The sequence below is a fragment of the Diabrotica virgifera genome, chromosome 9 (assembly GCF_917563875.1).
Source record: "Diabrotica virgifera virgifera chromosome 9, PGI_DIABVI_V3a".
NCBI lineage: Eukaryota > Metazoa > Arthropoda > Insecta > Coleoptera > Chrysomelidae > Diabrotica > Diabrotica virgifera.
This window is the reverse complement of record NC_065451.1, coordinates 178,081,469-178,106,845: the sequence shown is the minus strand read 5'-3', so window position 1 is coordinate 178,106,845 and position 25,377 is coordinate 178,081,469. Positions and strand designations below refer to the sequence as shown.

Genomic DNA, 25,377 nt, shown 5'->3' with positions numbered 1-25,377 from the left:
TGCATAGGAAGCTTGCGAAGGTCGAGGCCCTCTAAGGGCTGTAGCACCAATATGATAATGATGACCCTTCTGATTTATTTGAAGGGGACATTTTGGACAGGAATCCGCAAAGAAACCGAATCAGAAACTTTTTCATACGGGAGCGACCTAATAACATGGACTACAGCAGGCGTGGTATTAAAAACTAAAAACCATATAGTATAAGAGCTGTGAGGCATTTTTGAATAGGTATTTTAGGCAACATGAAAATTTTTCAGGTGACTCTTCCATGATAGCCTAATACAAAAATGCCAGTCTGGCTGGAGGGTAGCGGTTATTTTCCCCAAAAATCCCCTCCAAATTTAAAAAAAATTATGCTGCTGCTTGTGCTACACAAATATCCCTGGTCAACATATTTGAATCATATGGTCTATCAATGCACATTGATTCTCCTACAAGGATTACAAAAACTTCATCTACCATAATTGATTATATTGTCTCAGATTTCTCACCCCTTGATGTCTGCGCTACAACTGTTAATGCGGGACTATCTGATCATGAAGCGGTTTATACGAAGTTTAACATCTTTAGCAAGTCCTCCTCGAAAACTCGACGTTTAGGCAGGATTTTTTCCGGTCGGAACTTTCGTAAATTCCAACATTTATGCTTAACCTCTGAGTGGCACTTTCCTTCCATGGACGTCGATTATAATTTCAGTGATTTTTTGAATAAGCTGGTCTGTATCTTCAATAAAGCATTTCCTTTAATCACAATTAAGCAAAAACATCGCAAACCCTGGACTACCAAAGGTGTCCGCATATCAGCCAAAAACATGCGTTCACTACTGTATATCAAGAAATTTACTACCAACGTCTCTGTTACTGAATATATCAAAAAGTACAGGGCAATCTATTTAAAACTTATAAAATCGGCTAAAAAATTGTATTATCAAAATCGTCTCAGAAGCTCCAAAAGTGTTGCAAAAGAAACTTGGTCCATAATAAACGATCTTCGAAATAAAAGTCACACAGCTCAAACATTTTCCCTTCCAGACCCAGAAAATCTAAATGAATATTTTGTTAATGTGAGTAAAAATATAACATCAACTATTGTGTCACAACAAGATCCCATTTCCTATCTCCCTAATTCAGGAAAGGTTTCGAATTCATTCTTTATAAGACCGGTTGGTAAATCTGAACTGATCCAAACAATCAATAGTATCAAAAGCAAATCTTCCTGTAGTACCGATGGACTATCTATAAAAATTTTCTCAAATCTCCCAGACAATGTGTTGGGAGTCCTCATCTCTCTAATAAATGATTCTTTTGAGAAAGGTAAATTTCCAGAGTGCCTAAAGACGGCCATCATTATTCCTCTTCATAAGGGTGGTGAAAAATCTATTGCCTGCAATTATAGACCTATTGCATTACTACCGGTACTCTCCAAAATTATTGAAAGACTCCTAAAAGCCCGACTTATGTCCTTTCTCGTTGATAACAAGATTTTATCACAAAATCAGTTTGGATTTTTAAATAATAAATGTACCACCGATGCCATGTTTTCTGTACTACATGAGGTTTATCAAGCATTAAACAATAATCTCCACACCGCCACTGTTTTTTGTGATTATGCCAAAGCTTTTGATTGTGTAAATCACGACATTTTGATAAAAAAACTAGATTTCTATGGAATTCGAGGTATTTCTTTGAACTGGTTTCAATCTTACTTGGAAAATAGGAAACAACTGGTTAGAGCAAATGATACAGACTCTAGTCTCAAAAATGTTGTATGTGGGGTACCGCAAGGTTCAGTATTGGGTCCTCTACTTTTCCTTATCTTTATTAATGACATCACTAGTTTAAAAATCGATGGAAAAGTTTTTCTTTTTGCTGACGATACCAGTATCACTTGGAGCAACTCAAATATCGCAACTCTTCATGCCACTATAACTTCTGATCTACTCACAATAAAATCCTGGTCAGATTCTAATTTACTCTCTTTTAACGTAGATAAAACAGTAGCATTACCCTATAAAGGAACTCTTCAACCCTTACCTCTTCATAACAGCCAGATCAGTATCGTTGATTCTGTAAAGTTTCTTGGTATTTTTTTAGATAGCAACCTTAAATGGTCCCTTCATATCGATGTGTTAAGCAAGAAACTATCCTCAGCTTGCTTTGCAATAAGATCTGTCTCTAAGGAAATGGATTTAGCCTCTTCCAAAATAACATACTTTTCATTGTTCGAGTTCCATCTTCGATATGGTCTGCCTTTTTGGGGTTTTGGTACAGCTGCCCAATCCGATGTTATTTTTAAATTGCAAAAAGAGCAATCAGATATCTGTTTGGCCTCAGAAGAACAACACATTGCAGAAGCTACTTCAAAGATCACAGAATTCTAACATAACCTTCTTTATATATTTTAGAAACTGTTTGCTTAATTCGTAAACATCTACATGTTTTTCCAGAAAGACCTAGACATGACTATTCCACCAGAAATTCTACTTTTGACATCTATTTACCGATCCCGTCCAGTGAGTTAATAAAGAAATCTATCTCTACAACTTAAATCTGCAACATCTTTCCCCAAGTTCCGTAAAATGACTAAAGCCTATTTATCTGAAAGACCATATTATTCAATAGCAGAGTTTCTTAACCAATAACTAAGAAATTACAGTATTGTTATGTATAAGTAGAATCTTAATCTATATTTGAGTGTCATATGCAGCAGCATAACTTATTAAATTTCTTATTAAATTTCTTAAGGTAGATTACGCAATTTGCAATTTTTTTTTAATTTTGCAATAGATTGTTACTGATTTTTATTTGACTTTATTATGTTTTATTTATATTGACGATTTGTATAATTTTAGTAAATTGTATTTGTTATTGTTTTTATTTATGATTCTTGTAAGCTTTGTCTATAAAATTGTTAAATTTTTCATGAAAATAAAGCATATTTCTATTCTATTCTATTCTAAAAGGGTAAAAATTGTTATTACAAAAAATATCATTGATATGTCTTGAAAGTAAATTTAAATATTCAAATATAAAGAAAATAAACAGGCCAGGCGATTTGAGGGCGATTTTAACTCTGCAAGATACTTGCATTGGCGCCCCAGGATTATTTTCAGGGGTGCATCTGAACTTCAAAAGATTTCATTTGAATCTGTACATACTATTAACGAGTATAAAATATACGTGCATAGATATGTACATTCCTTCCGGACAGGGAGGTGCAATTGTTATTCTGAGAGGGTATTTTTTAATTTTAAAAATAAATATTCTAAAATAGACCGGTTTTTTTGGTGAAATTTTCCAATTGCCATTTGATCAAACAAATTATGCGTGCATATAAATGAAAAGCGCTATAGGTAAGCAGCAGTGTGAGAAAGAGCGTATACAGATAGCTGTATCCATGTATTTAGAATTAATTAAAAATTAATTAGTGATTCACTAATTGAGTTGCTACGTATTCTCTGTCCTTTTATACGGAGTCGAAGCCTGGACCATCACGGGCGCATCTGAAGAAAGACTTGCCATTGTTGAGATGTGGTGTTATCGAATAACGTAAAAATATCATGGACACAACACTTAACAAACACTGAAACATTAAGAAAGATGATAAAGGCAAAAGAAATACTCAACACTATGAAGGAAAAAAAATGAGCTAAAATAAATATACATTCTCTTCTTCTTCGCCAGACTCCTCTCGAAACTCAGATTCTTCTACCATTCTACTTGATCTGTAAATAGTTGTAATATTATGTATTTAGAATTAATGAAAAATTAGTTAGTGATTAATTGATTGAGTTGCTACGTATTCTTACTTATATAACCAATGCTTAACACTTTTCCTTATATAACTAATCACATCACGTTTTTTATTTCTTAGTATATGACCAAAGTAGCTCATGTTTCTTTCCTTCATAGTGTTGAGTATTTCTTTTGCCTTTTTTTATCTTTCTTAATGTTTCCGTGTTTGTTACGTGTGTCCATGATATATTTAACAGTATTCGATAACTCCACATCTCAACAACGGCAAGTCTTTCTTCAGATGCGCCCGTGATGGTCCAGGCTTCGACTCCGTATAAAAGGACGGAGAATACGTAGCAACTCAACTAATTAATCACTAATTAATTTTTAATTAATTTTTAATACATATTACAACTATGTACAGATCATGTAGAAGAGGAATCTAAGTCTCGAGGGGAGTCTGACGAAGAAGAAGAGAATGAATATTTAAGCTCAGATGAGGAGTTTGAATAAGAAGTACAACATTCGGACACAGAATTAGTTTAGTTTATAGTTTTATACTTTTCTACCTATATATTTATAATAAATTTATTTTTTTCTATCATATTTGCAAAATGTATTGTATAGTACGTATTATTTTTCATTAATTAAGAAAAAGTTACTTAAAAGACTATAATATATGAAGACCACACGGAAGAAAGGCGAAATGTCACAAAGAGGTTAATTCGAGAAAATTGAATTTTTAACTTTCAAACCCTAACTATCATCATACAATTAAATATTTTGCGTACTGCTTTATTTAAGTAGTCTTCATAGTTATTTTGTAACGTATTATTTAATCAACGGAATTTAAAATAAAACGCAAAACTTAGAAACATTGCTTTATGTAAACACAAGTCACTACAAACACGGGAAAAAGCCAGCCAAATGCATGACAACAATTTTTTTCTGTTCTTCATTTGTCTAGCTTTTATTATTTTCTCCTCATTTTATTTACGTTTTTGTTGTAAGGTAAGCCTCTATAGGACCATCTAACCCTTTCAGATGTGCAAAACTGACTCAAGTGGACCAGATCGTTGAATTTTTCGATATGTTTCGTAAGACACAGGAGCGCCCTTATCGGATTTGTACATAGTGTACATTTTCTTAATATTTAAGTACTCCGGAAGGTACATTTTCTTAGTTATATTTTTACTATAATGGCTTTCTCTTCCTTTAAAACGCCTTATGTGTTCAATAACTTCATCTAGCTGTTGTTTTGGTAATGCCTGTTTTTTTGGATTTTTTTCCGCGTTTGTCAATTGGTGCACTACCAGTAGCTTTTAAACTTTTTTGAATATGTTCAAGCCTCTTCCGACCAATTCAATGAAGGCTTAGAAAAGCTTTAAAACAAACTGGGACGTCAGTAGTTTTATCGTCAGTCGTTATTCTAACTCTAAAAGAATACGTTGCATCATGCAATCTTGATGTAGCTTCATCTCGGGCTCTTCTTTGCTTTACAAGCATTAACGTTATTAGGCCTGCCAAATAAATATTTTCTTTATCACGCACCATACGGTTAAAATTGTTTCTAATGATTGATCGGTTTTGCTGATCTACTGTTTTAAAACACTAAGTCTCTCTGCATTGACAATCGTCACCTGTTTCATGGCTCTCTTGTCTCAACCGCTTCATTTCTTCATTATTTCGACCTGTAATTTTCCTTTTTCTAGTGTCTTTTCGCGACCCGTATCATCTCTTTCACTATCCCTCATTTTCGAGCACAATAATACGCACTTTATTTAACGTTTTTAGTAAACAAAATGTGGCGTGTACTCCCCCGACGACTCGACAAGCACTGACATTCCACCTTTCTCGGATTTACGCGAGGACCATTCGCCTTTCTTCCCTGTACGAAGAATTTTATAACGTGTTTTAAGCTATGAGGATTCGTCTTTTTCCCATGTTTGAATGACTCACATAAAACTACTACTAAAAACCTACATATTGCTGCTTTGACCCGAAAATAATAAAAAATTGACATTTCGCCTTTCTTCCGTGTGGTCTTCATATAATAATTACTCTAAAGTTTCGAGGAACAACAACATGGATATCGCCAGGTCACGTGATTTTTCTCGAGCGGACGGAATCGCTCAGCTACAACAACAGAGGACGCAAACAGCTTCATCTATATGCACGCGTAATTTGTTTGATCACCAGGCAGTTGGAAAATTTCATCAAAAAACCTGTCTTTTTTAGAATATTTATTTTTAATATTAAAAATTACCCTGTCAAAATAACAATTGCACCTTCCTGTCCGGAGGAATGTACATTGTACAATGTACATAGCTATGCATGTATAGTTGTATATTTTATACTCGTTAATAGTATGTACAGATTCAGATGAAATCTTCTGAAGTTCAGATGCATCCCCTGAAAATAATCCTGGGGCGCCCATGCAAGTATCTTGCAGAGTTAAAATCGCCCTCAAATCGCCTGGCCTGTTTATTTTCTTTATATTTGAATATTTAAATTTACTTTAAAGTCACTTCATTGATATTTTTTGTAATAACAATTTTTACCCTTTTGTTTAATTTTGGGGGGATTTTTGGGGAAAATAACCGCTACCCTCCAGCCAGACCGGCATTTTTGTATTAGGCTATCATGGAAGAGTCACCTGAAAAATTTTCAGGTTGCCTAAAATACCTACTCAAAAATGTCTCACAGCTCTTGGACCAATACTTAAGGCCGGTTTTTATATAACCGAAAAGAAGGCAATCTAATTTTTATTTTTTATTACATATTATAGGTATCTTAATTTAAGGCCGTAGGCTCATGATTTCGCACTAATGTGTTTTAAATGCATTCATTTTATTGGAATCCTGAGAAAAATAATAAGTATTTTTGAAAATTTTTAAAGCAGAATGAAAGATTGTATTATTACCGAGGGCCAAAACTCTCTGAAAACTTTATGTTTATTTTAATAAGGTACAAAGGTGAAAAAAGAGGAAATTTAGTGTGATTTTTAATTTCAAATATCTTATTCAAATGAAATCTTTTGGTTATTCGAAGGGACTTTCGGCCCTCGTTAATAATGTAATCGTTCATTCTGCGTTTCAATTTTTTAAACGCTTTTATTTAGTTCAGGGGTTCCCAACTAAATTTTTCCAAGGACCCCTTCATCAAGGTACTACAATGACGAGGACCCCCACTATTTCCTAAAGACCTAAACAAACCTAAAGTTACCTGAAAAGAGCCAAACTATGTGAAAACATAAATCAAACTAATGCTATTTAGGATTTAGTTGTGAAAATACAGAATACCTACACAAGTACATTATTAGTTTTAATTCTCACTCCTCAATTAATGAGATACGTTGAATTTAACCTTAGAATCCATTATTTCTCTAATGTTAGGTTCCAAGCTTGAAACTTTCACTCTGAAATCCGACCGCATGTCAAGCCGATTCCTATATTTGTTTTTCATGAAGCACATGGAAGAAAATGCTTGCTCACACCGATAGGTTGTTGCAAACGGAAGGATTTTTTTCATTGCCTTGTCTCCAAGTTCTTTGTAATCCTTGCGTGCTGTTGCCCAGAACTCTGCTATTTTCCCGCCATTAAAATGTCCTTCATCGTACTACAACTCGACAAATCCACAAGCTTCTTCTTCTGTGAGGCCTTGGATTTGTTCAATTGCTTGACAGCTGAAAGGATTTCGAATCTAACCATCAACAGGGTTGGTCGGTTCAGGGAAGTATATCCTAAAAGTCGTGGCTAGGCTGCGTAGGTCCTCGGCTGCGTTGATCTTTATCGGGTCAGGTAAACTCTGCTCTGCAGACTCCAAGAATGTTTCAAATTAGGAAAGTTAGTGAACGACTCATTTTCAATCCTTGCCGCCCACAGCTGGCACTTTTTTACCATAGTACATACTGATCTTATCTTCAACTTTGAACATGTCTACATTTTCCCCTTGCAAACTTAAGTTTAATACATTCAAGTGTTCAAACACGTCAGCTAAGTAGGCAGTTGAGCAAAGCGAAGAAAGTCAGTGAGAACATCTGCGTACCTGGTGTCAAGAAGAAAAACACGAACTTCATCTCTAAGTTCAAAAAATCTTGTCAATATCCTCCCTCGAGAGAGCCACCTTACTTCCGTATGAATAAGAAGGTGTTCATGCTCACTGCCAATCTCTTTGCACAACAAAGAAAATAATCTGGATTGCAGAGTTCAAGTTTTAATATAGTTAACGATTTGAACTACTTCGTTAAGTATCTTCTGCAAAGGTTCAGGCAATGTTTTGGCTACCAAGGCTTCACGATGAATACAACAGTGTGTTCATTTCACCTCAGCAGCTACTGCTTTCACACGAGCTTGAAGTCCTGCTTTGTGGCCAGCCATTGATTTTGCTCCATCCGTATACAAGCCCACACATTTTGTCCATGTGACGTCATGTTTATTGAAAAAATCATCCAATGCTGTAAAATATCTGCTGCTGTTGTGTGAAGTAGTTCGCAAGAAAAAAGAAAATCTTCCAATATCTGGTCCTCCCACAAAAATCGAAAATCTAAAATTTGATATAACAAGTTTGCGCGATATATGTTATTAATTTTAAAAATTTAAAGAGAAAAGCTTTGTTTTCGCTCTCCTAAAAAAATTTGCAAAATGGACTTATATCGTTTTTCTCCCTGGCTCTTCATATATTTATTTTTATATCTTGCGGACCCCTCAGCCATACCTCGCGGACCCCCAGGGGTCCGCGGACCACCAGTTGGGAACCACTGATTTAGGTCAATAGTTTGCGTCAAATCTTTAGACGTTAATTTGACTGCCTTTTCTTCAATGCAAATGAATGAAAATTTGCAGACATATGCATTCGCGGGAATAATACACGGATAGTCAATAAAAATTTTTTTCATGTTTATTAATTGTTTAAATAAAAAAAAAAACGATTTTAATGGAAAACGATTATATAGCTAATTATATGAACAATACATAATTTCACTTTTTACGATAATTGTTTACGTTATGCTTCATTAATAAACAATAAAGTTTCAAATTTTTTGCCGATTCCGACTACTTTTCATGTCAGTACATCATATGTTTTATATATATATTTTAATAAACATGACGATATATTTTAATGTTTGAAAAGTGTAAGACTAAAAAGTAAAAAATAAAAAACATGAAAAAAAAATTTTTAAGAAAAGCTTTTCTTTAGTTACGATTGACTAAAACTAAAAATATTATAAAAAATCAACTAAAAAGCAAAAAATAAAAAAAAAAAGAATGTGTGTGTTCTTTGTACGCACGTAAGAAGGTATACTTCTACTACATATTATGTGATTTTTAAGACAATACCAAAAATTTAAAAACATAAAAGAATAAAACGCACACAAACACATTGAAAAATGCCACAAAGAAAAAATTATTTCTGAACGATAATAATTGTTGGCAAAAATTTTAAATACGCATTTTCTGAAAAAAAAAATTATATAACAAATACACTTACAATCATAAAATGCATAAAAAAATAAAAACTTGTATCGGGAATTGAACCCGTGAATTTCGGGGCGCTTTGATTCGTAATCGAAGCCTAGACTCACTCGTCCAATTCCACATTATTTGTCATGTGGAAAAATAGGGTAACTGAACGTTTTATTGTTTGACAGTTGTTTTGAATATAATTAAATTATGTAGTTTAAATTTTGTGGAAGAAAATATTAAAATATAACAAAACAGTAAGAAAACAATATATTAGATGAAGATTGGTAGAACTTATGTTGGTAATCAAATTAAGTATGTAAACCAAAGCATTACATACCTACTAGATAAATAAATCTACGCCAAAAAATCATAATTTAAAAATAAAAATCGGACCTAATTTGGGATTTCTCTCTAAAATCCCCATTCTTGAGAAAATAAATGTATGTATTCCAACCTAATCCAAATGTATAATTACAATATGATTATAATAAAAACTACTTACCAAATTAGAATGAGTTTTCCTTGTCCAAAATAGTCCAAAAGTCCAAAAATATAGGTATATGAAAACTATTTAAAAAGGCAGTATAACTATTAACTAACTTTGTTTCTTTTCCCACAAATTTCAAAACGCAACAACCATAAATAATCAAACTACGTACAGCTGTGCCACAGCCGCCATATTTAATAATTTTTGACATGTCATTTGAACATCCAATCAGAACAAAGTTATAATGCGCATGCGCCGGGATCATAGGTTTTAACATATAAAAATTCACCCTCATATCGCCGGTAAAGAAGTATAACTTCAAAAATTGAAAAAATCTAACACATTCGTTAAAGAAAAGCGTGGGGCGAAAACCGTTTATTCGATGAACACGCGCCACGCTTTTCTTTGACGGATGTGTTAGATTTTTTCATTTTTTTTTATTTTTTACTTTTTAGTTGATTTTTTTTTATATTTTTAATTTTAATCACTCGTAACTAAAGAAAAGCGTTTCTTAAAAAATTTTTTTTTTCATGTTTTTTATTCAAAAATAATTATTAGTTTTCTCAGGATTCAAAAAAATGAATGCATTTAAAAAGCATTGGAGCCGAAATGTTGCGCCTATCCCCTTAAATATAAACTTGGCGTTCCATACGAGTAGTGTTTTTTAGTCTCAGCCTAGCCCTAGCCATTAAAATAGAAAACTAAGAAAAAAGGTGTAACTAAAATTTAATTTGATAAGAATAAAAATACTTAATTGTTGTTTTTTATTACATGTTGGTCTCTAAGGCAGGCCGCACATCAAAGAAACATGAAACGTAAATTTCGTTTCATGGAAATAAACCACTGCTAAACAAATATATGTCCGGCCATTTATGAAACTCTCCGAAAATAAAAATGTGTCATGAGCATGAATCACACTCGTTTCATTGTTAGGCGGACTTTGAGATTTGTTTAGCAGTGTTTTCTTTTCATGAAACATATTTTCGTTTCATGTTTCATGTTTTTCGTTTCATGTTTCTTTGGTGTGCGGCTTGGCTAAGGCAGGTCGCACATCAAAGAAACATGAAACGTAAATTACGTTTCATGGAAATAAACCACTGCTAAACAAATATATGTCCGGCCATTTATGAAACTCTCCGAAAATAAAAATGTGTCATGAGCATGAATCACACTCGTTTCATTGGTAGGCGGACTTTGAGATTTGTTTAGCAGTGTTTTCTTTTCATGAAACATGTTCTTCGTTTCATGTTTCATGTTTTTCGTTTCATGTTTCTTTGGTGTGCGGCTTGGATAAGGCAGGCCGCACATCAAAGAAACATGAAACGTAAATTACGTTTCATGGAAATAAACCACTGCTAAACAAATATATGTCCGGCCATTTATGAAACTCTCCGAAAATAAAAATGTGTCATGAGCATGAATCACACTCGTTTCATTGGTAGGCGGACTTTGAGATTTGTTTAGCAGTGTTTTCTTTTCATGAAACATGTTTTTCGTTTCATGTTTCATGTTTTTCGTTTCATGTTTCTTTGGTGTGCGGCTTGGCTTAGGTACCTAATTTTAAGAACAGTGGTAAAACCTATATGTAAGTAATGTTTTTATATGCATCTAAAAGAAGATTCTTAATCTTCTCTCTTTAGTTTTGAAACAAGTCACAGTAAACGAAGCAATAAAGCACTAAAATCGGCCTTACCTCCGAAAAAAAAAAGGACAAAACGGACCTTAATAACTTTTTTTGCATTCGATTCGTGAATGCGCCAGGAAACTTTGTGAACCGGAGCCATGATATAAGGTAAACGTACCTATTATCGGCACCTTTCGCACGTTAAGCACAATGGAGCTTTATTTTAATTAGGTTAGTAACCAAATTAGCTGAATAAAGTGTATTCAGATTATTGTTTTGGCTAATAAAATCTATCACAATTACACACAGAATATTTACTTTATCCTAAAACAAACTCATAATATGTAAAAAATTAATAGAATAAAAAGTGTCGTAAGTCCCCGTTATCGGCATTCTAAATTAAATTCATGCTCTAATTTTCGGCATATCAAGGATCCTTTTTTCGGCATGAACTAGATACCCAAAATTTGAATAATTATTGTATAAGATACATACCTAAATATTTACTTAGATACTATTGAAGTAAATAAATTATTGTATGTAAATACATATTATTTCTAACAATATTATTAAAGCTAATTGACTCTTCCCAAAGCCATAAATTCCACAAAAAGAAGAAGAAGAAAATAAATTCCTGCGCATTACTACACTCTTCCACGAAGCACTTACGAAATTTTTTCAAAATTTCAAAATTTTTCATCAAGTTATCGCGAAAAAGGATAAAATGTGAGATTCTATCTAACGTCGCGACTACTCGCGGACACACTTTATTTTAGTAGTCATTGACACAAGCATTTCCTTTTCATTTTCCTCTTCTGGTGTGGAAAACGGGCCTTCGTGACATTATTCAATTTAATCTTTGTCTTGCGATTAGAAATTATATTATTAAAGGTTTGTGCAACTGTTTTTTCTTTTCGTTTTCCAATTTTTTTTGGATGCGCTTTTCTTTCCGTTACATTTTTAGCTGTTCTTCTTGTTTTTCTTTTCTTCTATTTTCTTGTAATATTGTTGCCACTGAGATTGTTTGTATGTTCTAAAAAAAGTCCTTATTTCAATATATCATTGAAACTGTCTATCCAACAACTGCTTTTTTGTTGCAGGAAATCCACAGGCTGCAATCCGAAATAGTCATGCTATCAGTAGGTTTTCTTCTTCTTCTGTTAGTGTGATCCCTGGTCCAGATTTCTTCTTTAAAGAAGTTCTACCGTTTACTTTATCCTGTAGAGTCGATCTAGGTACCTTATACAATTTGCCAGCTGTTTTAAATGGCATTCCTGACTGAACAGTTACAACAGTAGTTTTGTTTATATCTTCTGAAGAATATTCAATTCTATTTTTTTCTTTTACATTATTAATTTCTTAATTTTAGTCTAAAACCAAGAATTTCCAATTATCGGCACGTATAGTCATGTATTATCGGCAGTGTTATACTTGGTCAAATTATGGCTATTTCTAATGTTGTTCTGAAGCTATTTCCTTGTGGCATTTTTATGATTAATTATTTATATGGGAAATAAGCCACAATTAAAATGAAAAAAATAATTTTATTAACGTTTCGACGCCCAAATCGGGTGCCGTTGTCAAAATACAAAATATTACTAAATAAACAAAAATGTTGTTGCTAAGCAAAAAATTCTTCTAATAATTTATTTAATCTGACTCATTTATATTGGCAATTTAGACATATATTATACATTTTAAAGTAGAAGACTTTAAAATGATATTGCCAATATTTATGAGTTGCGTTCCTGGGACGACTTACTGAAAGATAGTTCATTCGATTACATGAAATCAACCCCAACTCAAGAATATCCGTCACAAAAAAATTATAGCATGTGATCTGTCTTTAAAAAGACAACCAAATGCAACGACAGTAAAATTCTCGCGTTAGAGACTTCATAGTAAATCACAAGGGAAAACCAGGAAAAAACCTTGTGATACTATCCCGACATCGTAAGTATTGGGTCTTACATTTAATTTACTCTCAAAAAATAATACCAAATTCTGACTTGTAACATGTTTAAATTATAAATAATATTAATAATACTAGATATATAAGTAATACTAAAATATAAAATATGTACCAGCTCGATGTTATTGACTTACTAATCTTGGTATTTTCTTTCAGTTGACTTCCTCTTTCAGTATGGGCAACCACATCCTACTGCATTCTACCGAGGAATTTGCGACACAATTGGTTTCATTTAGCAGAATTAGAGCCGCTTCTTTGATTTTTCTCTTTTTACTATCTGATTCTTTCATTATTTCAGTTGCCCATACTGAAAGAGGAAGTCAACAGAAAGAAAATACCAAGATTAGTAAGTCAATAACATCGAGCTGGTACATATTTTATATTTTAGTATTACTTATATATCTAGTATTATTAATATTATTTATAATTTAAACATGTTACAAGTCAGAATTTGGTATTATTTTTTGAGAGTAAATTAAATGTAAGACCAAATACTTACGATGTCGGGATAGTATCACAAGGTTTTTTTCCTGGTTTTCCCTTGTGATTTACTATGAAGTCTCTAACGCGAGAATTTTACTGTCGTTGCATTTGGTTGTCTTTTTAAAGACAGATCACATGCTATAATTTTTTTGTGACGGATATTCTTGAGTTGGGGTTGATTTCATGTAATCGAATGAACTATCTTTCAGTAAGTCGTCCCAGGAACGCAACTCATAAATATTGGCAATATCATTTTAAAGTCTTCTACTTTAAAATGTATAATATATGTCTAAATTGCCAATATAAATGAGTCAGATTAAATAAATTATTAGAAGAATTTTTTTGCTTAGCAACAACATTTTTGTTTATTTAGTAATATTTTGTATTTTGACAACGGCACCCGATTTGGGCGTCGAAACGTTAATAAAATTATTTTTTTCATTTTAATTGTGGCTTATTTCCCATATAAATAATTAATGGCTATTTCTAGTATAGATATGGGATGCCGAAAATTGGTACAGAGAATCATCGTTCGTTTTTGCTTATAATGACCAAACATTTGTCATAGTAAGTTAAAAGATGACGCTAAAGTCAACATATATAGAGTATAATGCATATAACCAATTATCGGCACTCCAGCCGATGATTGGATCATCTGTTATTATTTACGTACCTATTATCGGCACCCTCAAAATACTGCAAAAAGCTATAGAAAAACAGTTTTTGGCCAACAAATAATCAAAATCAACTATTTCTCAACACATAAAACTTAATAAAACGGTTATTCGAAATTTTAATCAGAAATTATAGCATTCTATTTATAGCTTACCTGTTTCTTAACACATACAATAAGAAACACTTCCCATGAGAGCTTGGCGCTAACAGGCCAATATATTTTAAATGTTGTGATTACAGTTTTCGTCTGACAATTAACATATTTTTCGTACGCGTGGATAAAGGTTCTTATAAATTAGTGAAATACTTTCGTTCAACAATCACGCGCAAGAATTCTTATTTTTTTCGATTATGTAGAATTACTGCCGATAATTGGGGTAGTGCCGAAAATAGGATCGTTTACCTTAATATTGAAAAACTGCATACAAAAAATGAATTCTTAAAGTGCATCTCAAACAGACAATAAAAAAAATTCAGAACTCGTCAATTATCGGCGGAAATGAGTTCAATTTTGTTACTCGGGGTTTTTGGGGTCGTTGAAAACTAATATGACGTCAAAAGTGATCTCCGGAGTACCTGGTGCCCAGGGTACCTACTGATTACCTCGTCTTGTGAAGTTTTCGGCAAATTCATTAAAAATTAGTCAAAAATCATTACTCGGGGTTTTTTGGGGCTGCTAACGACGAATATGATATCCGAAGTGATGTTTGGGAGTACCTGGTGCCCAGGGTACCTACTTCTCATGGAGTTTTCAGCAAATTCATTAAAAAATTAGCCAAGAATTTTTTTTTTGGGCCGCTGACGACGAATATGACATCGGAAGTGATCTACGGAGTACCTGGTACCCAGGGTACCTACTGTTTTCCTCGTTTACTAGAGTTTTCGGCTAATTCATTAAAAAATTAGTAAAAAATCATTAATCACGAGATAAACAGTAGGTACCCTGGGCACCAGGTACACCGGAGATCACTTCCGATGTCATATTCGTCGTCAAAGACCCCAAAAATCCCTGAGTACTGAATTTTGACAAATTTTTTAATGACTTTGCCAAAAACTCCTGAAAACGAGGTAAACAGTAGTAGTTAGTAACTCCGTAGAGCACTTCCGATGTCATATTCGACGTCAGCTTCCCTAAAACCTCCGAGTAATTATTTTTGGCTATTTTTTAAATGAACTTGCCGAAAACTCCATAATAAGTAGGTACCCTGGGCACCAGGTGTTCCAGAGATTGCTTCCGATGTCATATTCGTCATTAGCGACCCCAAAAATCCCCAAGTAATTATTTTTGACTAATTTTTTAATAATTATTTTGCCGAAAACTCCACAAGACTAGGTACACAGTGGGTACCCTGGGCACCAGGTACTCCGGAGATCACTTTTGACGTTATATTCGTTTTCAGCGACCCCAAAAACCCCCGAGTAATAAAATTAAACTCATTTCCGCCGGTAATTGACGAGTTCTGAATATTCTTTATTGTCTGTTTGAGACGCACTTTAAGAATGCATTTTTTTGTATGCAGTTTTTTAATATTATTATATCATGGCTCCGGTTCACAAAGTTTCCTGGCGCATTCACGGATCGAATGCAAAAATAATTATTAAGATCCGTCTTGTCCTTTTTTTCGGAGGTTCGGTGCTTTATTGCTTCGACTAGAGCCAGGGCCGGTTCTAGAGTTCTGAGCGCCCGGGCAAAATAAAATTTGGTGCCCTTTCATACAAGAATATATAAAAAAAAATCACTGCAAACATAAAAAATAACAGAAAAGGCAAAAACTTAAAATTTCACTATAAAAAACTATGTAAAAATATATTTACTTAAAAAATAGCACAATGGTTATTATTTATATCTGATCCAACATAATATGCTATAGCATAAGGCAGCTCAAACGACGAAGGAGCGAGATAAAAGATAAAGATAAATGCACATTGTCAACAAGCAGAAAAAAATGTGTATAACATTGTACAATACCAAAAAAGATGTTGATTGTGCGCAAGATAGCTGCATCCCCAATGACTAAATCTGGGAGTGGCATCCATATGGCATAAAAAAAGCACGACGATATTATTTGCAAACACGAGCTTGTACACCTTTATTTTTTCCATTCATGTTAGAGTTTAGTGCCACTGTCATATCGTTGGCCTTACAATCATCTAAATTCAATTAAAAATAATCCATTAATTTTTTATTACTTATCTCATATAATGAGTAGGACTATGTTCGATTCTTAGAGCCAAACTATGGGAAGCAATGGAAGACATCGAAGTTCCCACGAATATTAATAAGAGCAGTAAAAGGAGTCTACAAGAATAACAAAGTAGCTATCAAAGTGGATAATATAATATGCAGTCCATTTAAGATAATACAGTGAAAACTGCTTAAATCCTTAGTAATATGCAGGGTGTTTATAAATAAGTGCGACAAAGTTTAAGGGCTACATGAAAAAATAATGACAGTTTCTATCAGGGCCGGATCTACAAATTCTGGGGCCCCCTGCAAGAAGTCCTTTGGAGCCCCCTATACGGACTTACCACAGGGGTCCCTGGTATGAAGGAGAGGGTGGCGTGTGAACCGTGAACCATATAACAGAACTACCCACCCCCGGACCCTCAGCCCGACGGGATTATGGATGATAAAATAACTGTAAAGGGATCAATAGTTTTAGTTTTTTTTTATGTTACTATATTCTAAATTTTCTCGTGACTGGTCTGATTGTTAGATTTAAGTCTGAAAATAAATTAAGTCTAAATCTCTGATCTCGGTCTCCTCTCATTTGACCTTGTGAGTAAAGCGACGACAAAATGTCCCACCTCTTAATGCTGAGGCCGAAGAAAACATAAAGAGATTGCAGAGTTGTGAAATAACTGTCCACTGCTCTCACTTCCTTAACAGCATCATTGCAACGTGGTTAATCCGCTCGTGGATAATCGGGACTATCGGGAGTCTACTATTAGTATAAAATATTCAATACATGAGAAATAAAATCGATTTTTCAGAATCATAGAAAAATCATGGGGGAGGGGGCCCCGAAGGGGCCCCCACCAGGCCGGGGCCCCCCGCGCCGCGGGGTTTCGCGGTTCCTAGATCCGGCACTGGTTTCTATAAACGTATGTCCGCAAATGCTACGTTTCCGAGATACAGGCTGTTGAAATTTTTCTTACAAACTGACGATTTATTTAGTGCTCTAAAATCGGTTGAGATATGCAAATGAAATTTGATAGGTTTTAAGAGATAATTATTGCCCATTTTTTTGACATAAAATTAAGCATTTTATATCTACCATTGGCGTGAATACGGGCAATAAACTGAAACTAATGGTCTGATTTTTTACAGAAAAAAAAGTACGCCTCTGAGATATTTCAAATAAAAAGTCATTTTGGAATTCCTCGTTTAACTTGTAATACAAAAATCTATCTTTCCTTTTTTTCATGCAACGCGCCGTTTTTATGCAAAAAATAAAACATCTTAACCTTACAAAGTATTCGAAATAAGTTTCTATATATTCATATGAAAAAAAATTGTCATTTCTAATTCATTCATACCCAGTTTATTGGCAGAAAAAATTGTTAAAAGAAGAAATAAATCACTTTTCAATGAAAGAATAGGTAAATTTATTTACTAACACGGATGAGAATAATAATTTTAAAAAATCACTTCAAATGCCTTCTTACCGAAATTTATATAACAAAAAAATAAAAAAAATTGCCTACCTAATTAATACAATACCACAAAGTCTCAATACCTGACAAATCTTTGTTTTATTTCAATTTATTTATTACACACCCACGGACACACGCCACTCTTTTTAACGCAAAATTTACAGAACAGAAATACAAAATTATTTAACTTTAAACATTGAGGCGTATATAACATTCCTGCAGTGGCGTAACAAACTCCGTCGGGGCCCCCCCGCAGAATTGGAAATGGGGCCCTTAAAATGGGGCCTTTAAAAAATTACTAAATGCGACATGTGTAACAAATACCTATATGTGTTACAGCCCAGTAAATCAACGTAAAATATGGCGATACCGTGGAATTTTCAATGTTACCACCGAATTCAAGACTCAAGTCAACTCAAGACTTTTTGAGTTATTTATGAGTATAAATGTTTAGTGTTCAACAAAAAAAAACACGTTTTTAGGCGACTTTTCGCAAATAGTTTAAAGAGTAAGTCAGTATTCGATCGAAAAGAATATTGTTAGCAAAAATGTATCTAGAATATAAAAAAATGAAGTCTATCGACTCAGTAAAAGAAAAGTTGTAGCTCATGAAAAGTTTTTCTTATACGTCAAATTCCAAATCAAATATTTCAACGCGAAACAACCAAAAAATGAAATACTTTTCGGGGAAACTCATTAGAAATTTTTGTAAAGTGTTTAAAAGAAGCTTTATTTTTTACAAAAAATCGTAACAACAAATAAGCCAGTTACGCTCAAAATACAGTTAATTCCATTTTTTGGTAAAAAAATTGTGAAAATATCCCCCTATTTAGCACCCCAAATGAAACTAATCATTATCGCCTTAAAAATTACTTAACTTTTTTATATGACCTGCTATGACCCTTAACCCTTTAAAGGGGTTTTAGTTGAAAGGGCTTGAACGAGTCACTAATCATGAGTATATGCAAATTTTAAGCAGCCATATCTTAACCAATTTTTGTCTTACAGAAAAACAAAATAAAGCTACAATATTTATAAAAGCAAGACCTACATTTCTTTACTCTTTGAGATTTTTCGTATCACTAATACTTTTTAAGTTATTTTGAAAAAAAGCATTTTTCCAAAATAAACTTTTTTTACTATGAAACCAAATTTTTTCAAAAATAAGAACTTCCAACCGTTCAAACTTACAGATCATCTAAATAATAAATATTTAAAGTAAATGGTAAAGCGCAATGATAAATTTTATTTGGGGTGCGAAATGGAGGCAGATTTTCACGATTTTTTTTTAATCAAAAGAGGGGCCAACTTTATTTTGGGCGTAACTCGTATAGTTTTGGTACTAGAAACTTTTATAAAAAAAAAAAATAAAAAGAAAGCTTTTTGTGAAAAATTTAGTTTTAATGAGTTTTTCTCGAAAATTGCTTCATTTTTTGGTTATTTCAGGTTGAAATATTCGACTTGGAATTGGACGAATAAGAATAATTTTTCATGAGCTTCAACTGTGCTTTTACTATGTCGATAGACTTCATGAATAAGTACACCATTTTTTTGTATCTTTTAAGCTATAGTTTTGCTACAAATATTTTTTCGATATATAATATTTAATTCGATAAATACTTATTTTTGAGATATTTGCGAAAAACCCGTCTGAAAACGTTGTTTTTTTGTTAAAAATTAAATATTTTCACTCGCCAATAACTTGAAAAGTATTAACATAGATAAAGAAACTCTATAGAACAAAAGTTGCTTATAATTAATCAATTTATACATTTTCGGACTTATTTTAAACTTATGTTTTTCACCCAGGGAGTGGTGTCACCCCCTCCAACTTTGCATAAATCCAACTCTGAAGTGGAGTGTAACTAGAACCTAAATCCAAATTGTCAAGCAAATACGTCCGTCGTGACGCTGATTATTTCATTCATAGGAGATTCTGACCAATAGAAAGCTACAGAAATCTAAATTAAATCGATAATTTTTGATAATTTCCCGTCGTCAAGATTACGGTTACGTCAGATGCCCTTCGTTGCTACGAAAAAATACATTCAGTGACATTAATGACAATTAATGTTTTAAAAATTATAAAAGTGATTACTTTCAACCGTGAAATATTTCTAACAACTGTGTGTTTAATTGTACTAATTTTTACTTACATAAATATATTACAATAAAATTTTGGTTTTGAACAGTTTTATTCATGAAATAATCGCAACAAATTGCACTCGATCTCTAAAATTATTATAGAATTTTTGCCCTCGTGACACTTTGAAATAATTTCACTCGCCTTCGGCTGGTGAAATTAAAACTGTCAAAGTGACACTCGGGAAAAATTCAATCATTTTAGAGCTCTTGTGCAATTACTACTGATAATTTCACTCCAAAACTGTCATTTACTGAGCTATTGGTGTATTCATGCATTGTTTATGACGACTTACATTTTTTATCTTTATTGGTATAGAATAAAATAGAGCAAAAATTACTAAATGATTACATTAGTATTATTCTATGAGAGGAACAACTTTCTTCGTGCACACAACTTCATTTTCAATACCGCACTGCTTAAAAAATGTATGTATGCAAATAATGTAACAACACATTTTTACATATATTAGACAACAAGATGAGGCCCTTGACATATTGGGGCCACGTAAGCTTCACGCTGAGGGGGCCTCTGTTACGCCTCTGGATAATTGTATCGAAATAATAAACTTAGGTAAAGATTAAAGAGAAAACCCATTTCTAGATTTAGAAATATTGTTCTAAAATTCGGCAAATTCCAATTCTCAAGTCTTTCAATAGTCACGTACAAGGAATTATAGTTTATTGTCGCCACCCATAAAAGTTCGTGAGACCGGAAAGGATTAAGATTTTAGATACGAGATGATTCACTTGCCCAATACGCCTATTTAGAAATTTACGTTTTTAAAGTGAAACACACAAAGTAAAATCATATACCTATAATAGATTTTTACATAATATCAGACAAGATGGGGCCCCTGCTCGACTGGGGCCCCCCTGCAAGCTTCACGCTGCGGGGGCCTCTGTTACGCCCATGCATTCCTGGCATAATATACAAGCGCCGATATTATATAATATATCCCTGACTATTCATAAATTTGATCTTTGTCAATTTTTTTAAGTATGTATGTACATTGTTACTATAAGTGATACGTAGGTACGTGATAAAAATGTCCTTTTAAAAACTGAACAAACTTTTTAGGTCGTAAAAAACATTTTAGTCTTCATTAATATTGTATAGGTGATAAAAATTCTTAGGTTGCATTACATTAATTAGAGAATTTTTGTTTTTGTTTATTAATCTTATTTTGAGTTATTGATTCTGATTATAGCTACTTAGCAATAGTTTTCTTATTATTAAAATTATTATTCAATCATCTCTTAGGAATAATGCTCAGCATTATAAAAAAATAATGAATGTAAAAAATATTTTATTTTCATATCGGCATCCCTCAAAATTGGTCGCCCCTCAAAATTTGTCGCCCCTCAAAATTCGGCGCCCCGGGCGGTCGCCCGGCTCGCCCGCCCCTTTATCCGCGAAATTTTTTATATGTATAAAAAACTAAATAAATGCATACCTGACAATGTAATAAAGCCAGAAATAACTCAATATCGACCGGCACAATAATGTAATCACTGCCTATAAAACAACGACACCGGACGACCTATCGTCTCCAACTGTGATAACGTTTAATTTAACTAGTTTGTTTTCATTGTCCACTGCGTCGGTCAGTCACAATGTCAGCTGAGCAGGTTCAAATAAACAGAATAAACTACATACTGGTTTTTTATCTTACAATATTGTAAGTCCGGGACGAATGACCATATTTTTGTGCCACTGTCAGTAAACGGCTTAAAGTGTACAGTGGATTAATTTTATGAAACAGCGGCGTAGCGTGAAAATATAAGTCAGGGATGTGGATAAATCTCATAATTAGTGTGACCAACTAGCCCGAAAAATCCGGGACATGGCCCGAATTACGAAGTCGTGTCCCGGCGTCCCGGAAAAGGCTTCCGGGCCATCCGAATTTTCAACTTTTTGGTAAAATTCTATTTTTTTTCGTTATTCTTTTAAGAATTCACATCAAATTAAATTGTTGGGAAGAAAAAAAAAAATCGACAATAATTATGATTTAAAAAAATAAGCAATTAGTCTGGGCTGATTATCGGAGAATAGGCCATTTTTGGGAAAAGTTATTTACCAGTAATTTTATTGCTAGAATCGAATTATAAGATCCTATATATTAATAATATAGGTATGCAAAGTCCTCAGATAGTGTGCTACTTTTTTTATAAACAAAATGGCGCCCGAAAATCGTGTTATTTTCAATTATTGCTCTAGAACTCCGGAGATTTTAACTTTACAACAAAAACACTCAAATAAAAATTCACCGTGATTAAATTCTGCATAGAGACGTGTTTTTCCCGATCTGCTCCGACGAAAATTTTCCTCGGAAAATGCGGGTTTTCCCAACAAAATCTTTAATTTTCAAATAAAGTTTTAGATAAGTAATTATTTACCAATAATTAAATAATTTGGTGACTTAAAAGCCTTCTTGGTTTAAATTATAGTTCCAGAAGCTGGTGAAAATTAAACGAATATTTTAGCAACGATTCAATTGTTAATTAATAATTTACGGTCGCAATAATAACCAAAATAATTATGATGCACTGATCAAACTTTGAAACCTTATAAAGATGAGATGCCTATTTAACATTTTGTCGACAAAATATAAATTTTTTATTTTTTTGCATAATCTTTAAATGTTTAAAAAAAAATAGTTATAAACAAATTAACGTTTCTCAGAAAGTTTTTATTATATTATAATTTTAAAAAATAGCTAAAATGCGCATTTCAAATATCTTGAAAATGAATGCTTTAAAACTTTTTTGCAACCATTTGCAAAAAAGTTATGAAACAGCGAAATGAAGATACTATTACTACGGTGTTAATAATTTTTTTTAATTCTTTCAAAGCGTAGAAGTGAGTTTAAAGTACAAGCTAATTATTTATAAAACAATATCGATTATCAGCTTAATGGTTATATTTTAATTAAAGATTATAAATATATTTTTTTGTAATTTACACGCGCGAAAGTAGAATAATACAGTACCGTAGCTACCCGCCCACATATACGACTCGCGCGAGTTTAAGCGTGTCAGTCGCTTCGAGTGAACATTTTATCTCCGGCTCTGTATCAAGCCTGCTTTCGCGCTAAAAATGACCCGTGTTGAGCTGGCCCCCCCACTTGCAAAAATTAAAAAATGAATAGCCCTGATTTATGAGCTATTTATGAGCTCTCATATTCCGCAAACTAAAAATTTTGAGCTCGTTCCACTGAGCAGGAATTTAACACGTTAGTGGGGGGGGGGGGCTGAGTCAGCCCCCCCACTACTTAAAAATAGGAATATTGAATCGGTTTTTGCGGCTGAATTACGAGCTATTTATGAGCTCTTGAAATTATATAGTTTCGATTTTTGAGCTCATCCCCTTCACCCCCAAACAACCCTTTAATTGATTTAACTTAAGAGAAAAATGCTGAGAAAACTTAAAATATATCGTATTGAGGATATAATTCCTACAGCGTATATACTCTAAGAATAAACTATTAAATCACGTGCATTTCGATTATTGAGCTACAACCCCTTCGCAAGAAAACCACCCTATCTTCCTGGCTTAAGAGAATGTTGTACTTGAAATGCATTAAATTAATTATTTGGCGACTACATATCATTTAATAATTTATAAGCTTTCAAATTACGCGCATTTAAATCAGTAAATTGCAATTTATTTTATATAGTGCAGTCACTGAAAGTAAAAATCAACGATTACCTTCAATTTCGGTGAACCTTCATCGATTTTCACGAAAATTGGTCAGTGATTAGAGGATACCTCAAGAAACAAAGGTGACATGATACCACCTTGCGCCTTTACCCTGAGGGTGGATACCGCCCCTTCTCGGGGGTGAAAAATTATTTTATAAAAAATAACTGCACAAATCTATAAAAGAACAAATTATAAGCAAAATGTATTATATAAAGTTATTAAAATAAGTCAATACTTTTTAAGTTATTAAAGATCAAAAATTTTAATTATTCGTGAAAAAAATGCATGTTTTGAAGCTGTTTTTCGTAAATCACTGAAAAACTGTAAGTTTTTACAAAAAAGTTAATAGTAGTTTTATTCGTATAGCTTATATTCTAAGAATAAACTCTTAAATCACGCGCCTTTCGATTATTGAGATACAACCCCTTCGCAAGAAAACCATCCCATATTCCCGGCTTAAGAGAGGGAGTTGTACTTAAAATAATTAAAAATTAATTATTTGTCGACTAGATATCGTTTAATAATTTATGAGCTCGCAAAATATACGCATCTCAATTATTGAATTGCCATTTTCTTTCTATAGTGCAGTCACTGAAGGTAAAAATCAACTATGACCTTCGATTTCGGTAAATCTGCATTTATTTTCACAAAAATTGGTGAGCGGATTTTGATGCTATCAACTTTTTCTGGAGCTCATTTTGGATAGGTATTTCTAAGTACTTTGATAAGTATTTAGTACCTAAGTGTTATAAAATGCATCTCTTTCCCGTTATTTAAGCTTGAATCCTTAGATTTGAACAGTCGCAGAAAAAAATATACATTTAATTACCAATAACTTACTTTAAATTAACATTAAAGGGTTTTTCAAGTAAGCAATTTATTATATTTTTTATTGGCTTCAATTTCAGTGATGAATACTTTTTTGTAAAAAATTACAGTTTTTGAGTTATTTATGAAAAATCGCTTTAAAATATGCATTTTCTTTCACAAAAATTAAAATATTTGATCTTTAATAACTCAAAAAGTATTAATTTATTTTAATCACATTATATAACAAATTTTGCTTACAATTTGTCCCTCTCTCGATTTGTGGGGTTATTTTAAATAAAGTAATTTTCACCCCCGAGAAGGGGTGACATATACCCCAGGTTAAAACCCCAAGTTGTTATTGTTAATTCGTGAAAATGAATGGAGATTTACCGAAATCGAAGGTCATAGTTGATTTTTACCTTCAGTGACTGCACTATAGAAAGAAAATGGCAATTCAATAATTGACATGCGTATATTTTGCAAGCTCATAAATTATTAAACGATATGTAGTCTCCAAATAAATAATTTAAATTATTTTAAGTACAACTCTCTCTTAAGCCGGGAATATGGGATGGTTTTCTTGCGAAGGGGTTGTAACTCTATAATCGAGAGGCGCGTGATT

The 25,377-nt window shown here is 32.9% G+C and overlaps 1 protein-coding gene across 4 annotated transcripts in view; it reads right to left on the bottom strand.

The window, feature by feature from the left end:
* LOC126892010 (lysosomal alpha-mannosidase) overlaps positions 1 to 21,927 on the bottom strand; it is a 160,193-nt gene extending 138,266 nt beyond the window's left edge. For 3 of the 4 annotated variants that reach the window (XM_050661417.1, XM_050661420.1, XM_050661419.1), the window contains exon 1: positions 21,697 to 21,926. The gene's annotated coding sequence lies outside the window, so the exon portion shown is untranslated. Of the gene's footprint in view, positions 1 to 21,696 lie in introns of all 4 variants that reach the window. The other variant, XM_050661418.1, reaches the window with a different exon arrangement.
* Positions 21,928 to 25,377: the final 3,450 nt, after the last annotated feature.